This window comes from Mustela erminea, chromosome 1 (genome assembly GCF_009829155.1).
Source record: "Mustela erminea isolate mMusErm1 chromosome 1, mMusErm1.Pri, whole genome shotgun sequence".
NCBI lineage: Eukaryota > Metazoa > Chordata > Mammalia > Carnivora > Mustelidae > Mustela > Mustela erminea.
The window spans coordinates 119862262-119880232 of record NC_045614.1 but is presented as its reverse complement, the minus strand read 5'-3'; the positions used below and the strand labels follow the sequence as shown (position 1 = coordinate 119880232).

At 41.2% G+C, this 17971-nt stretch overlaps 1 long non-coding RNA gene across 1 annotated transcript; it reads left to right on the top strand.

Annotated features, from left to right (window-relative positions):
* Nucleotides 1–558: 558 nt before the first annotated feature.
* LOC116588906 lies at nt 559–16163 on the top strand. Its single transcript, XR_004285123.1, has 3 exons — nt 559–654; nt 8629–8665; nt 15415–16163. It is a non-coding gene; the product is annotated as an uncharacterized LOC116588906 (long non-coding RNA).
* Nucleotides 16164–17971: the final 1808 nt, after the last annotated feature.

The following is a 17971-nucleotide window of genomic DNA, read 5'->3' as shown; positions in this document are numbered from 1 at the left end:
AGTGAAAGAGAAAACTAAAAGGCAGAAAAAAATACAGCATTTTGAAATATCTGAAATGCTGTCATGTGAAAGAGAGATTAGATTGTTTCATGGGTCCAAGGAATAAAACTAAAACCATTGCATAAAAGACACAGGAAAACAGATTTTGCTTCTACTTAGGTTCTCACAGTCAGAACTCTCCCAGAATAGACAAGACCACCCATTATTGGAAGTGACAGGCCACAAGCTCCGTGGCTACCTGTGAAAATGGCATTCAAGCATCAACTGTGGGCTTGAATTAGTTGACCTTTAAGGGTTTTGACAATTAGGATTCTGTTTTTATTTAAAATGGTTAATTCTATCCCAAATGTATCAACTTAATGATGAGCAGTTGGTCCAACAATTTATATTTGTATAGAAAATAGCCGATTGCACAATAAACAACAAATTATATGCCTGATTTTTCAAAAACTCTGTAATTGTTTTTGGCAGCACATACTGCAGGATATTGATGTGATGTCCACATTTTCTTCCAGAGATAGACATTCATCTTTGGTGTGTGTTTCTTTTCACAGGGGATTGGTCACTGACTTAATCAGGGCCCTGGGATTGGTTTCAGGACCAGTGCTGATGGTGCAGAATGGGAATGACTTTCCGTGGTGTTGGTGTGTCAAGGTTGGTGCTTTTCTTCTTAGTGATAAATGTGGGAGGATCGGTCTAGGTTAGCACATGAAGTTTTAAACCTCTTTGTTATATTACTTAAGGAAACCCACATGAAATTAATTTATAGTGTTTATAATTAAACATGCCAACCAAACTCTCAGAGAAGAAATTGTGAACGCATTAAAACTCTGCAGTCCCTAAGAATGTAAATGCCTACCATGACCTGAAATGGTACAGTGCTTTCTGGGTGCAGAATATTTGGGAGTTTTTAATGCAGTTTATGGAATATAATATTATGGTGATGAGCTCGATTCCATTAGACAAGCTACGAACAATTTCAAAGTCAGGAAAGATGACTATTTTATATGCCTGCATTATAAAATCATGATAATAACCCAAGCTACAAAACAAAGTATATTTTTTCTATTTATGTTGTGTTTGTTGCCGTTTGTGTTTTGATGTCTGCTGATCTGTGCACAATCAGTAGCAGGCACTAAAGTTAAAAAAAAATTATGAAAAAGCCTTATGTAATCTCGGTGCCAGGTTTTCAACACTGACTCCCCTTCTGAAGGAAATTTAATTCCTTATTGAATATCTGAGGGTCCCTGGAGAGTGCTTTCTTGTCCTGATCATCCCTTGTCACGGTCTCCCACTCCCTACCCTCCCCACGCCTGTGAACTGCTGTCCACACTCCATTCTAAAGGTTCTTCTTACTCACCCTGTGCCCTGCTCCCACAAGTAGGTGGACATTTTCCAGCCCCACTCCACCCTTCTGAATTAGAACCTGCATTTCAGTGAACCATCCAGGGATTTTCCCCCACATTAAAGTTCAGGAAGCTTTGCTCTAGGTCACCTCTTAACATCTCATAAAGATGTTCTTTCCTGTCCTTCCTTGTCCCAAGTGTGGACCAAGGGCTTTCTTGCCCCTGTTGTATTTAATGTACTGAACTAAAGGTTTTCAGGGACCAAGGAGGATATACAGCACAGAAAAACCAAAAAGTAGATCTAAGACACCTCTGCTCCCCAAGCTCTTGTAGCATTTTATAGGCTCGTGTAGTGCCCATCTCCGTCGGTAAGCCTTAGGCTAACACTGTGTTCTTAGGGGTGCTTGGTAGCTCAGGCAAAAGTCACCTTCTTCATGTATTTTCCCCTTAAAACATCAGGACTCAAAGTCAGAGTCAGCCCCCAATTAACATCATAACCATCTTTGTCTCCTGTTCTTTCTACTGGATTTAGCTCTCCTGGTTCAACTTCTGTCCCTGGGTGTCAGCTGTCTTCTCATAAGCATACCCAAAATTCTCATTAAGGTGTTTTCCTAAGAAAAATGGCAGACTTCCTCCAAGCATAAGGCATCTACCACCACTGGGAGATGGAGACAGGTGCAGGAAGACTTAAAATGAATATATACATGTACGTGTGTTTTACAACATTTTAAATTTTTAAAAAGCTGTTAAATAATTTTTTGACAAATTAAGAAAATAATACTATTATTTGGATACCAAATTTTATGGGGGATTTTGTTTCAAAAACAAAGCCATTGTATTCTTTTGATTGTGTTGCCTAGTTTCAGTCAAGTTTAGACCTACTAATTGATACTTCAGGAGATGGCATTAAATTATCTCAGAATTTCTTAGGAGATAGACATTTTGTTATAAAAGAGATTTGCAGGAAATGTTCAGCCTTTATCTCTATTGTCTTTTTGTGTCTTATGGTTTTTTCTTTCTTTTCTTTTCTTTAAAGATTTATTTTGAGAGAGAGAACATGAGCAGGGTTTGGGGGTAGGGATTGAAGGAGAAGAAGAGAGAGAATCTCAAGCAGACTCCCAACTCCCTGCTGAGCATGAAGCTCAACACTGGGCTCAATTTCAGGACTCTGAGATCATGACCTGAGCTGAAACTAAGAGTTTGACGCTCAACTGCACCACCCACATGTCTCTCCTTTAGAGTTTTTTACTTTATTCAGTTTCTCTTTAACTAGACTATTCCCATATAAGAATGTTTCATATGAGATACTTGAGGCTGGGCACTGGCTTCATTCACTAAGTACTTTTTGGGATTTTTATATGTCTCTTATTATACATTTAATCATATCACATTTGTGATGTGGTATTTTATTTTATTTTATTTTATTTTATCTATCTGTCCATCTATCTATCTATCTCTAGATTTTATTTATCAGAGAGAGATGGAGCCAGAGCCAGGCAGAGGGAGAAACAGGCTCCCCGCTGAGCAGGGAGCCTGATGTGGGACTCTATCCCAGGACCCTGGGAACATGACCTGATCTGAAGGCAGACACTTAACTGACTGAGCCACCCAGGCATCCCTATTTTTTATTTATTCTTTAAAATTACTTCTATTTTAAAGTCAATCAGGCAACAGATAATAATTGAGCACTTACTGTATGCCAGTGAGTAACACAGAACCCAGCCCCGAAGGAGCTCGCAATTCAGTACATGTCCAACTGCCTCATTTTGTGACAAAGATACTGAGGCTCGCAATTCAGTACATGTCCAACTGCCTCATTTTGTGACAAAGATACTGAGGCTCTTGTCCACAGTCATCTGGCTAGAAAGGTCACAGCCAGAATTGAACCTGGTCTGACTCTGAGGATCATGCCCTCCTTATAACGCAGGACTGAACTGTACAGCCTATAGCTTCTTAGCCAATGTTTGTGTAGTGAGTAATGAAGAATTTGTTTGGAAGAAATATGTTTATAAGCTGCTTGGGTTGGAAATGGAAGCCTTAGGGCCATGCTTAAAGAATAAGAGATTCTAACTGTTAGATTAGGGAAGGATCCTCCACCCCTTAGAAGGAAAAAAAAAAAAAAGAGAGAAAGAGAGAGAAAGAGGTCATAAATCAATGATGGAAAGGAAGAGAAAGGGGAGCCAGCAAGGAGGCCTGGGGTAGACCCTAGGTCATGTCGGTAGGTTGGTTGTTTGGTTGTTTGGTTGTTTGTTTCCTTCTTTCTCTTTCTATCTTTGTTTCTTTCTTTTTCAAGATTTTATTTATTTATTTGAGATAGAGTGTGAGCACAGAGGGAGAGGGAGAAGCAGACTCCTCGCTGAGCAGAAAGCCTGACCTGGTACTCAATTCCAGGACCCTGAGATCATGACCTGAGCCAAAGGCAGATGCTTAACTGACTGAGCCCCCCGGACACCCCAAGTCAGTGATTTTTGCCTCCTGAAGCTACCAGCCTGTCTGCTAAAGTATCTAGGAGTGCTTGATATCATTGAAGCCAGATCCTCAGAGGCCTGAAGTGACATAGTTTGGAAAACCTTCTTTCTGGGAAAGGGAAGAAGAGCCCAGAGCAAACAGAGGCAGGCTCTTAGAAGGGACTCTGTGCAGCTGAGAGCCTCTGCAGTTGAAAGGGCCATCAGCTCCTCCGCCTTAAGGGAGATGCACCTCTGAGAGGACCTGGCATATTAAAGGGCATGTGTGGAGTAGTGAGGGGACTTCGTGCCACATAGTTGGCGTGGAGTAGAGACTGTGTGCTGCAACTGGACCTAGGAACCTGGGGCGGGGGTGGCATAAGAACACAAATTCTTGTGAATTGGCAGAAATTTGGAGAGGGCTTTGGACTGTCTTACAAAGTTGCCTGGGGTGGGGGTGGGGTATGTGTTCTGGGGTGGGGTCGGGTTAAGTCAGTCTTACTTATCTTCAGCTCTCAAGATACCCCTTGCTATCACCACAGTTCCTTTCTAAAGTACATTAACAAATGAAATGCTATTTATTTTCATGCCCTCGGTACTTGAGTTAAATTGAAATACTCACTGTTTTAATAATGTGTGCTAATAGAGTTATACACCTGAACAATTCACAGCTGATAACAAGGTGCATTACAGGAAGGTCCCTGGTGGAGGTGAGAAAACTTTTAGGGAATTTAAACTTAGGGAATGGTGACTGACTCCCAAAGTGTAGACTAGCATAACAATCACTGTTAGACACTAAATTTATACAGAAAATCTTTTTAAGCCCTCAGCTCTGTTCTGGACACCAGCAATAAGATTATTAGTAAGACACGACTTCTTTCCTTGAAGACAACACAGACCAGTTCGTGGCTATCAATACTTTCGGGAGAGGCAACAGGATAGGATGGAAAAATCACCGTGGGAAGGAGATTTGAAATTCTTTTAGAAATCCTGCCATTAATTTAAAGCATGAGCTTGACTGGAGTCACATTTGCATTGGCTTCTTTCACACAGTGACAGGGTTGTGAGAAAGGGAGGGTGGAGCCTCCAAGACTGGGTGTGTCATGATCACTCCTGAAGGAATGCTAATACTGTGCTGAGGAGCTGGGAACTCAGAGAAAGATGAAAGCATAATGGGCTGTAATTATCATAGGAGCTATGGAAACTCATCATCTGGCATATTATGCATGGTACCAACAGGTTGAATAATGTTCTGGTAGAGGCCGTGTATACTTTGGATAATTGGGGCATGACTACTGAAATCCACTGGGCATTATAATGAAGATTAGCTGTTACCCAAGCCCATTTCCTTTTCTTCCTGGTTACACAGTAAAACTAGGTTTCCCAGCCTCTCTTGCAGTTAGACGTGCTTAGATGAATGAATTCTGAATAATGAAGGATGGTTAGAAGTTATGTATACCCAGCAGGACTTGCTCACAGGAACCTCCCTCATGCTGTCCTCCGTATTCTTTCTGCTGTGATGGTGATCTTGGAAGACTGGTGAGGAAAATGAAGGAGGTATGAGATACAAGGTAGCGAAGTCCCTGAATCATGACTTGGACAGGAAAAGTAGATGCCTGATAATCAAGAATACCTATTTTGGATATGCATGAAAAATAAATAATTCACTCTATTCACTCTATTAATATAGTGAGACTTTAAGCTTGTTTTTACAGAGGCTACATTATCCTAATTCAGAGGACAACAAACGATGTCCTATGGGTCAAATCCAGCTCATGGCTTATTTTTACACAGCCCATGAGAAGAGTTTTACAATCTTTTACATCTTTAAAGTTTTGTTTTTTTTTTGTTTTTGTTTGTTTTTAAGAATAACAGAGATCATATATGACCCACAAAGTCTAAAATATTTATTCTCTGGCTTTTTTCAGGATGTTTGCCAATCTTTGTTTTAACTAGTATAGAAATTTCATATGACAGAGACCTTGGATTCCAGGCAGATATAAAAGTCTTCTAATTATATTACAAATAACTTTCCATATGTAAATATATACATAAATAATGAAAAAAATGATAGACTTCCACTTCCAGAAAAAAATGGAATAACAGGATTGGGTTTATTTTCTGAACCGAAGCAATTAAAAAATAAAAACCCTCCAAATATTTAAATGATTTTCAAGATCTTGAATGATCAGGCTACAAGGTTCAGTGATCCCTGAGAGACAGAAGATAAGTGAGGTGAGACCTATCATGGCTCCAGCTTATTGCCTGGGGAGAATTGCCAGTTACAAGGAGGGAGAACCCAGGAGATGCCTGACAGCTTCTCTGGGTTGAGGAGACAGAGCTGGACGTGTGAGGAGGCCAAAGCGGCCGGCTTTTAAGAGATAGTACCAGAGCGGATAGAACTCTGGAGAGCAGCAGAGTTCCCCTGCTGTATGTCCTTGAGTGCTGACTGACTGACTCATGCTGGCCTGTGAGGAAGTGACCTTCGTTTGAGGAAAGATTCCAAAGAATTAGAAGAAACCTTCCCTGGGGCTGAAGCAGGCAGGACTGAGGATAGTTTCTATTTCTTCCCAACAGAATAGAGAAACGTCACAGTATACGGAACATCCAGAAGAGTACTCAGAAGGGATTTGCCTCAATAGTGGGGCAAAATAGCCCTAGAGAAAGTGCCCCTCTAGGCCCACATCACAGAATTTAAAGCAAGATCCAAAAGGACTTGAACTTTTTCCATGTAATTTACCTATGCCCTAAAACAAAACCCAAAAATATTTGTAGGAATACAAAAATAATCAGTCCTTAAAAAGGTAAAAATTATAGTGTCAGGTATCCAATAAAAAATTACCATGCCAATAAAAAGTAAGAACTTTAATACATACTTCATCAGAGGAGATGCAGCAATGGTAAGTAAGCATGCCAAAAATGTTCTGAGTCACTAGTCGTTAGGAAAATGCGAATTAGAACCACAACAAGGAGCCACTGTATACCTATTAGGATGTCTAAATTTAAAAGGATTGGTTATTACTAAAATCTGGCAAAGACATGGAGCAACTGGAACCCTCCCATACTGTTGTATATAAAATAGTATAAAATATTGAATGTAAAATAATACAACCACTTTTGAAAAAAACGTTTGCCAGTTTATTATAACACTCACCGGATGACCCAAGCCTAAATATTAGGTATTTATCCAACAGAAATAATAGCTTATGTCTATACAAAGATTTATACATGAATTTATATGGTAACTTCATTTGTAAACACCCCAAGCTAGAAACAACCCAAATGCCCATCAACAGAATAACAAATTAACAGACTATGGTAAACCAAATGTATTAATTTGTTAGGACTGCCATAACAAAATGTTACAGACTGGGTGCCTTAAGCAACAGGAATCTGTTTTCTCATAGCTGAGGAAGCTAGAAATCTAAAATCAAGGTTTTGACAGGTTTAGTTTATCTTCTTGGCTTATATGTGGTCACTTTCTATTCTTGTCCTTTCATGGTCTTTCCCCTGTTTGCGCACAACAAACTGTTGTGTCAGTAAATCCTAATCTTCTCTTCTTGTAAGGACCTCAGTAATTTGGGATCAGGAACCAATGTAACGACCCTATGTTAACTTCATTATCTCTCTAAAGCCCTGTCTCCATATACAGTCACATTCGGAAGTATTGGAGGTTTGGGGCTTCAACCTGTGAATTTGGTGGGGAAGGTGGGGGAGGGGCGGGGCACAAATCAGTCTGTAGGCAATGGATTCCTACTAAGCAATAAAAAGGAATTAAGTATTGGTACATAGTACAATATCGATGCCTCTAAAAATAATTATGTTGAGTGAAATCATACACGAAAATACATATTGTATGACTCCATTTGTAGAAAAACTCCCAAAACTGCAAACTACAGAGACAGAGAAAGAGATCATTGGTGGAATTGAGATGTGAGGGGAATTGGGAGGTAGGTAAGACAGGGACTGGAAAGGTGCTGGAGGAAACTTTTGGAGCTAATGAGTGGGTTCTTTTTCTTGATTGTGACAGTTACAAGGTTGTATATATATGTCAAAATGTTTCACAGTCTACATTTTAAATATGTGTAGTTTATTGTACTCTGATGATATCTTAATACTTTTTTTTAAAAGACCTATAAACATATTAGTTCCACTTATAACCCACGGCGGACTTAAACTCACATCGCCGTTTTATTATTCTAGTAATAACAAAGATACCTATCGGTAAAAATGACCTGTTTGTGGGAATCATCACTGTTTCAATTGTCAGTTTTTATCTGCTGTGAGCACCTGCTACTTTGTGCAGCACCACTCCTCTTCTCCTCTCTTAGCAAAACCATGCTTTTGGTTACTGTCCTTTTCATTGCTCTAATTGTCGGGATGCAGGAGGAACAGCTGCTCCTCCAGACACTGCTGATTGGTTGATGGGCAGACACTTGAATCCAGTTGGGCCAATCAGATAACTTCCTTGGGTTGTTTCTTACTAAAACTGGGAGGAGTTAACCTTTTCTGGGGTTAGGAGCTATAGGAGGACAAGTTCTTGATTGGCAATATCCATGTTTCTTTCCACGTGGAGGAAGTCTGTGTGAGGCCAGAGAGATGAAGTCTGCACCGAGAGAAGCAGAAATGGAGAGTTAAGAGAGAATTGGCATTATTGGAGGTTCTGCTTCCAGTTCCTGAGAACTAGTGATATCTCTGACCTTTCCATGTTTTCTTTTTTCTACTTTTCCTTATACATTGTGTATTGGTAATTTCCTCATTTATTAAGTTAATTTAACTTAGGCTCCTGTCATATTAAATACTGCCATGGTTTACTATGCATTTCTAATTTCTTTTAGGGCCTGAGATCTCAGCATAGCCCAGTAAATAATTGAGGTAGGTGTCACTGAAATCAACGATTTCATTTAATTTAACACCTTTATCAAATACCTACTAAGCCCAAGACATTGTATTACATGCTGAAAGACATTCTTACCCAGAGTACATTTAAACAGCCACTCAAGTTTTGAACAGTGAAGTAATTTTGAGGCTCCCCACTGTAAATAATTTTGTGGCAGAACTCCCAGGTGTACAATGCTGAAAAAAAGTAGATAGAGCCCCAAATTGAACTCATTAGAAATATGTGACCACAGGGAAATGAAAAGCATTCAATGATAACTTTTATTTTCTTAGAATCCTCTGGATTCTAAATCAACTGTGGACTAGAAACTGGCTCTTAGGCTTTATCTTTTATGGTAATGTACACCATAATCAAGAGAATAATTTTTTGGTTCCAAGGAATTTTAATTTAATAAAATACTCTGAATTCAGTCATCCGTTTCTCTTTATTGGCACAAACCAGTAGGAAGTAAGGAAACAGAGCAAATGTTACAGCTCTTCATTACAGTGTTTCTGTTTTATTTATTTTTGTTTTCTGATTGTAATTTGTGTTGCACATCGAAGCTGGTGGATTATTTTTCTCAGTGGCTTAAGAAGTAAAAACGTGTCTTCCCTGTCATTGGTGGGGGGACTCCTTTTCTAGAATACAATGATGCTGCTTAAGAGTGGAGCACCAAGTACCCTCTTATACATCAATATTGGTTGAGTGGGTTCTGGGACAAATATTTAGGAATGATTAGATCAGGGCATAGAAAAATGTTAAGCAAATAACACGTACTTAATAAAAATCTCTTAATAGATTATATAGTGAGATGTGTTCAGAAAATCTATACTATTCCCACACAAAGCCACTTCTATCTTTACGTCTATTAAGATATTATTTAAAAATGAATGAAATAATAAAGTATATGCTTTTGGAAGTTTTAAGCCCCCCCCCCTTTTTTGGCATAGGCACAGATCTACTTCTGTACCTTTATCTGGGTAATCTCACCTAAGCAGAGCTCTCCCTTGCTTCTCAGTCCAAGAGAGAAGACCGGTATTTTCTTTCTAAAGTACAACATTTGTAACATTTCTCATGTTATCAAACTGTGATCCTTATACCCCCTACCCTAGGACTCTGTATTGTTAAAAATACCATACCTTTTGGTCTACTTCTCCCTTCAGTGAGACCCTAGCTGCAATTAACATTTGTTTTTTTCTTACCTCATTGTAGTTGCACATACAATACATCTTTTTCTCTGTATAACTGTGAAGGAATGAAGTCAGCCGCAACAACCTGACGACTCATCTCCCTGCCTTCAGATGTGTGTTGTTAACCTTTTGGTTGGTTACCAACATTGTCATTTCTCTTCTTAGCCAACTCCTCCTACTTTTCTCTTTCCTCTTTTTCTGTCTCTTCTTTCTTTCTCTCTTCTCTCACCCACACACACTTTTATATGGAACATGTGCCTTCATGCTTCAAATGCTGTGGGGTTACATCTTTTCATTCCCTGTCATGAAGAGTTTCAATCTGCATGAAAATTCACTAGTAATGACAGCACAGAGCTGTGTCTTACAGTCACACTTCTGCATAGCTTCAGAAAAGCTTAAAATATTGGTGAGATGAGGTATAGTTTCCTCCTTCCTTAGACTCAACTAGATCTTTTGGTCTCACTCTCTCCATTTCAACCTATAAAGCAAGACATTCCAATGTTACCCAGCACATTACACATGGGTGGTGTGTGGGATTTAATTGCTACTGTAGAAAATAACTTAAGGTATGAAAATTGAAGGATTGGCCCAAGAGAAAGTGTGGAATAGGGGAGACCGACTTTGAGACTCAGCTCACTCATCTGTAATATGGGATTGATATCAGTTTCATAGGACTGTCATGATGGTAAAATTAGATAATGAGTAAGCATCAAACAGCAAGACTGACCTCTAAATAGAAGTCAGTGAATATTAGTATCCTCCCCGGGCACCCCACCTTCCCACTCCCAGTCTTTGTTGTCTCTCCTCTTGCTTGGGCAGCTCTTACCCCCAATATCTGGTCCCTGGGAACCTGTTATTTATCTTTCCTATCAACTGTGCAGGTCTCAGACCCTTTCTTCAATAGTATAGATGTCAATAACTATTACAAGCTTAAAGAACATTTTAACAGGCAGTGGGTGACTTTGTAGCAGGAATTTTAGAGTTTGCCGTGGGGGGATGAGATAAAACCCAGTGGGTGGGTATTCATTCGCCTTGCTTACTATGTGAGAGTCTACCACGATGGCAGATAATAACAGGGTTGATGTCAGGGTACTTAAAAACTAGTTCTTCCTCATAAGAATGGGTGCAGACAGCAAACTGGTTTGGCCAGATAGGGTGTTCTAGATATATGTTGACGTTGGTGTATCATTTTACAGTCTCTTGTGTTCTTTGCTCTGTTACCTGGGCTACACACTTTTTGTGGGAACAGCTACGGGATGGCAGAGGGAATCTGGGGCATGGAAACATAAGGCTTCCATTCAAATCGTGGCTCTGTCATTTCCTAGCCGTGTAATTTTGGCCTGTTTTCTCATCCCTGAAAGAGAATTATAATACCGACTACACAGGGTTTTTGTTTGTTTGTGGTGAGGCTCAAAAGAATTTTTTTTTTTTTTTTTTTAAACATGGAAACGTTTTAGAAGGAGGGAAATTAGTCGTTATGATTCAGGAATTCTGGTTCCTGTGTATGTGACAAAGATACCGCCAGCAATGCTCCAAAACTCTGAACCGGGAAAGAGTCCAGACTTAGCATAACTGATAATAAATCTATCAAATCTTAGTGACACGTCTATTTCTGGATGTCCAAGGCTCTTTCTCCCCTACGAAATATGGGTGTGTCCTCAGTCATTGCTCAGTGCCCTTCTAAACCCTGAAACCCGTGCTTTCAAGCCAGGGCTTTCCTCTGGGCGTTTGAGTCTTCTCAAAGGGTTGTGGGTGTTGGTCACACAGGGTTGGTCCGATTCATTTTAACTGAGCGCAGGCTCACAGAGCTTTCTGCCTGAATCCATGCGTGGCCTGGTGAAGGGGAGAGATAGGCAAGAAGCTTCAGGTTTCTGAGTGGAAGCTCACCGTGGCCCTCACCAGCCATTGTGTGCTGCTCTTCCTGCTGACTCAACTCTGACCTGTCATGCTGTGCTTGATATTTATATTTCTGGAAATGGTTAGCCACATTACTAGGTAATAAGGTTGCAAATTCCAAGTCTCCCTTGTAATCCAGGTCAGATGTTGCCCTGGGAGTGGGTGGGAATTTGGAGAGGCCAAGATTGAGGTTGTTGTGCCTCAAGGGAGATGACGTGATCGGGCCTGACTGGCTATCTCATTCTGCGGTAGTTATTTGTACTTTGGGGAAGGACCTACCGAGCTCTCTGTTGAAATTTTCCCGTCTGTTCTTTAAATTTATAATGCACTTGAATTTCTTCAGTTGTTATCAGCGCCTCATAGTTAATGGAATGTGCCTTTAAAAAACTAGAATATTAGAATGGGCAGAGAACCAAGAGGTTAGATAATCCGGCCCACTCTTTAGAGGTGAGGGAATACACATGGAGGAAACGTTCTTGACTTGCTCAGGGCCAAAAAGCTGCCAAGTAAAAGAGTGAGGCGTAAAGGGCTCCGTTTCCTAATTCTGAGTCAATTTTTTGGTTTTGTTTTGTTTTATTTTTCAAAATCACTTTTCCCTGCTACTTCCTGTTGGTATAGCTCGTCCTTGGACACCTCTGATTTCTCACCTGGCCTCATCCATCTGCTTCTTCCTTGTGAGCACTGTTGTTCCCACCATTCACGTCCTCCGACATTAGACACACCTGGAGATATCCCAGTGCTCAGGTTATGGCCAGACAAGTACCCAGAAAACCCCAAACCAACCCCAGGAGGGTGAGGAAGAACAGGGCCATAAAAGCGACCAGAGGGTAGGTAGCTGGAAGTGGTAGCATTCACATCCACACGCATGCAGATTCAGTGGCTAAGTCAAGTCAAAGATTGTATTTTAATATCTTGAGTCCTTCCTTGGGCTGGTGCTGGCGGTTGGGTGACTGCTCTCTCCCCCTTTGCTCCTTCTGTCCTGGAACCCAGAGCCTGGTACCCAGAGGTGCCCAGTACCTCCCCCTCCCCCCACTCCCCTCCATTCCCCACCCCCCGCCCCCCACCAGCTCCTCTCTGGCCTGTCAGACTCTGGCAGGGACTGACTTGTCGTCTCTGGAGATGGCCAGTCAGCTGCAAGTTCCCTCCAGGGGTTGACGGGGTGGAGGCTAACTACGGAACAGACGAGTCCTATGGCTGAGAAGGGGAACAGGGCAGGAAGGTGTAGGCACAAATACTTAGACGACACATGTCCAGACACATCCTGCCTTCTTCACTCACACAGTTGGACGTGGTGAGAGCCCATGAAACTGTGCTACTCCCAACCGAAGTCTCCTCCCCTGGCGCTCCGTGGAACAGCCTGCACTGCCTCGGCGGGGGGCCAGGAGCCTGCTGCGGAAGAGCTCGGAGTCTAAAGGAGCAAGCCCTCTGGGGCCCCGGCAGTGGTTCTCAGGTTCCCTCATGTGGGAATGACCTGTGGCCCATAGCGTTCTGTTTCCATGGTTTGCCAGGTCTCAGGACAGACTGCTGGGGCGTGGGCTCCTCCTTGAGCCAGCTATGAAAGTGATTTCTGAGGACAAGGGATGTCTGGGGAAACACTGATGAGGGGTAGAGGGGAGAAGGCTGGCATTTGGAATCTAATGGAACTGGATTTTGAACTCAGCTCCATCATGCATTAGCTTCGTAATCTTAAGCAAGTGCTCTCTGTTGTAAACTGAGAGGTGGTAGAGCAAAGAGGTGAAGGTCATAGCTTCTGGAGTCAGAAGTTTGAAAGTTCTGACTCTTTTGCTCATCAGTCCTGTGACATTAGGCAAACTCTTTAACTTCCTTTTACCTCAATTTCTAGATTATGGAACAGGGATGATGATTATTGTATTTATTTTTTATGATGACCGAATGGCTACATGAATTTGTTTGGGAAGGCTCCTGGCTCATTACAAAGACTGTATGAGCACTTACTGTTAATACTGAATGTGGATCATATGTTCTCACTTTTGTTAGACTTATGAATGATGATATAGATAAATTACCTGTTAAAAAGTTGATACTCGATAAACAGTATCTTTATTATGAGAAAGTACATAAAGATGTTTATAAACGCTCTCTACGTGAGACAACATTATCATATTATATGCAGATACACAAGTATGTACGAGACCCCAGGGAAAGAAATGGTAAGGTCATAATGTTTTTTTGTTTTTTTTTTTCCCAAGTCTGATTTCTCAGTCAGTGCCCCAGTGGAGATGAGCATTAAGGGAGATCAAGCATTAAGGGAGATGAGAACATCCATTGTCTGACTGATAGTGTGAATGAGCAATGCTGAGGACAATTTCAGAGGCCTGGACAGCTGCTGTTCGTTCAAATCAACTCAAATCCTGGTGAAAAAGCAGTGGGTTTTTAAAACCTAGCTCACTTGAAAACTGCTAAAATGCACGAGAACAGCTCCGGAAATCCCATCTGTTTCATATTTACAGAACGCTTCGTTCCTTCGGTCTGGGCACAACTGACTCATTTTCATTGTGTTCCTATGGCAGAGTGTCTTGTCATTACCAAAGAAACCAGACAGCAGGTTTTGTGTGCGTGAGAAATGTGCATGCCCACTCTTTGTCATGGGTAAGGCTGTCTAAGGATTTGATTACTTGTGATTCATGTGGCGAAGAGTTTATGTAATTTAGCAAATTTACAAATGTAATCTTTTAATGTAAAGCAGTGATGTTTGGGCCATGAACTGCTTCTTTTCTTTTACACACATATATTCTGTGGGACTGTAGTGTAGCAGCGATTCTGAGAGCACTGGGTGAGCACCCTCTAGTCAGACCACCTGACTATCTTAGTTCTATCATTTTGTAGCCATCGGACCTTGGGCAAGGTAATCAATCCCTCTGTATCCTGGTTTTCCCATCTATAAAAAAGGTTGAGTGCAAGAACCTTATTAGTAGGAGGCTGTTGTAACAGCCTTCCAGATCTTAGAACAGTACATATTTGTCTCTTACTCACCTCACAGTCTGAGGGACATCATGAGGTTCTCCTGGATGACTCTCTTCTAGGCACTGGGTTGATAGAAACCTCTTCCTTTATGGGCCTTCATTGTCCACCAAGGTTGTGCCATCCAATATGGCACCCTACTGGCCGCACTTTGTTATTTAAATTAATTAAAATGTTAAAATTTAGTTATTGTAGCTACCTCTCAAGTGCTTGGGAGTCAAATGTATTTAGTGATTACCATATCGGACAACACACACATAAAATGTGTCATCGTCGCAGAAAGCTATGTTGGACAGCACTGCCTTAAGACCTTCTTGTTCTCTGCTCTGTCATCTGCATTTAGCCAGCAAGGGAGAGGACTTTCTTTAGCCCTTCTAAAATCTTGTAGAACAGAAGGAAAGGTTTTGGGGAATTTTCCTCCACTTTGTCATATGGGGCTCAGAGCCTCATTGCCAGTAGATCAAAGGATTATGTTTTCTGCATATATGATCTGAGCTCCATAGGCTTGCTTTTTGATTTTCTACAAAATTATAGAATATGCTCTTTCTTTACGTATCCTGCTCTCAAACGTATTGTCTTGATGAAAAATCCTATTTTGGATACCAGTTGATGAATATTATCTTGTTTTTTTCTCTTTCCTTTCGTTTGTAATGATCTTCCTGCCATTGCCATGGAAGACAGCATCACTCCACCTAGAGAGAGGATCATCCTCGTGAAATGCAGAAGGGAGAAGCACATCGATGTCCATACTGTAAACCTATGAGCACATCTTGCTGCCTTCGGCCCCTGTTCTTTACAGGAGTCCACTGCCTCTAGCTATTCTCTTCAGAGGGTTAATGCTGGGGAAACGGGGTCTAAATATCTGACTGGGGTGCAACGTGCCTAACACTAAAACTGTGACCTGGAATGCAAATCAAATGGTCTTACTTAATGAAGAAATGACAAGGAATCAGTCGACTTGGTTTTTTGGCACATAGTTCTAATTATATGACTGTTATTTTATTTGGATTATCTCATTTTTCAGGAAGTTGCATCCTGACCTCAGGAAGCCAATCTTTGTCTTTCCAACATCATTTTATACATTTCCAAAGTCTTGACTGGAGAATATATCAGGAATTTTCCATTTTAATCATAATTTTGCCTCAACAATAACATAAAAATGTTTTATTCATTTTTCTTACACACTATTTGACTCTTCTGCCCTCTTTATTTTGTTCTAATTTGATTGTGTGTTTGGCTCAGGCTGTGGGGGAACAGTGCGTTAGGAAGAGAGCCATCGCATTTTGAGGGTCGCCAGCTGGCCAAAGTTTACATTTGGTGGATCCTACTTGCAGAAGAGTTGGTGAACTTGTCATTGGGTCTTTTATTCTGAAGTATTGTGTAGTTTTGTGTTACCACATGCTTAATTAAATTAACTGAGTGCTTGCTGTATGCTGAGTGTCACACGACGGAGAGCTAAAAAAAAAATTTCCTGTCACATCATCGGTCAGTTTCCTTCACAGCACTTATCGCATTATCTAATTATCTTGTTTATTTACTTTTTAACTTACACATTGTCCATCTTGCCTACTGCAAGGGTAGAGACTGTCTTTTTTTACTGCTATAAATCCAGCTCCTGGCACATTGCCTGGAACATAGAAAGTTCAAAATATAGTTTGTTATCTGAAAAAAAAAATGCTTATATTCTCTGGTAAGAGAATATAATCTGGTTCTCCCACTTCGCTATCTTTCAGACCTTCTCTGTCCCATTTAACTTGAGTTTGGTACCTATTCTGACCAGAAGCAGGTCTTCTCTCCTGTGATGTCCCTCCCTGTGTTTACTGTTGGTCCAATTCATTCAGTGTATTATTACATAGCAATCGGTGATTTCTTTTATTCTCAATTTATGCTCCTATTACTTATTTCCTTATTCATACATGCAATAGCATTTTGTAAAATGCAAAACACCTCTATGAGTATTATGATCATAAGCTCCTTGACGTTAGTGGAACAAGAGTGTAGTTCTCCTACAGAAACTTAAGACTGTCCCCTGTATCATGTCAAATGAATTGCTGGATGAGTGATACTTCTGTCCCTATCTTTAAAGATGAAGACCAGTCATGACCCTGGTTCCAACTTGCGAGTTTTTTCTCCGCGATACATATGTCCTTATGTAGACCTCTGCTATCAGCACCATCCTAGATTTTTCTTCCTTCTGTCCCTCCACTTGGCATTCAAACCTGCATTCAGTGTCTACTAGATGTAGGGCAGATTTGCTGTCTAGGGTCAATAATGTCCTTGAGATGGAAGCTAGAACAGTTCACTTGCCAAGGAAGACTGAGGTGAAATCCTTCTGACATTCCAGGGCCAATCACGCACATCGGCCATAGGCTTTGACTCGGGCTTTGGTGTTATCAGGTGGCTTGGTCCAGTGTATGATCTGCTGGGGCCTTCCAGGAAAATACTCTCCTTATCTTAAAACTATGCTGTGATCGTCCTGACACGTTCCTGCTTGCCTAAGCCTGGTTCTTGGTGAGAGTAAGACAGAATTCGAGTGCACACTCAATAGCATGTGTGTGTGTGGCTATACACACATTTCACTAGGCAAGGTCTCATGCCAGGAAAAGATGCTGGTCCCCAGTGCCATGGAATCCCAGTGGATTTCCATGGCAAAGGCATTATGGAAGACCCCTTTGCGAGGGGGTGGGCTTTTTGGGAAAGTCTTCCTGCAGAGTGATAGGCATATTCTCCCTGAGCATTTGGCACCAAGAATTTGTACCAACTTATAAAGCACAGTGCCAAGTTCTACTGCCTAGAAGCTCCTTAAAGGTTTGCTCTGATGTTGGCAGAAGCAACAAAAGGCATGTTTTCTGTTTATTCTTCTGCTTTTTTTTTTTTTCATTTTGCAAATGAGAACCAGAAGTGTAAATGTTCCATACCAGAGGAGCAAGATTGTACCAAAAGGCACACCTCCTCCTGCCTACACACACACACACACACACCTGCCCTTCCCGTGCATATCCATTAGTTTTAATCACGCGGGCTTTCCAAGCTGCTAAGTCTGTCAGTGTGGATCGGCTCTGCATGTCTGTATTGCTTCAGAGCACCTTGCAGATGAGAACTGGATGGACTCACCTGGCTGGGTAATTTAGACACCCGTGGGGGGCAGTGTTCCAGCATGTTCCTAGGTATCTCAGGGCCTGGTTTCTTCTCAAGAAGTGGGAGAAGACTTTATCCATTTGTGTTCTGACAAGA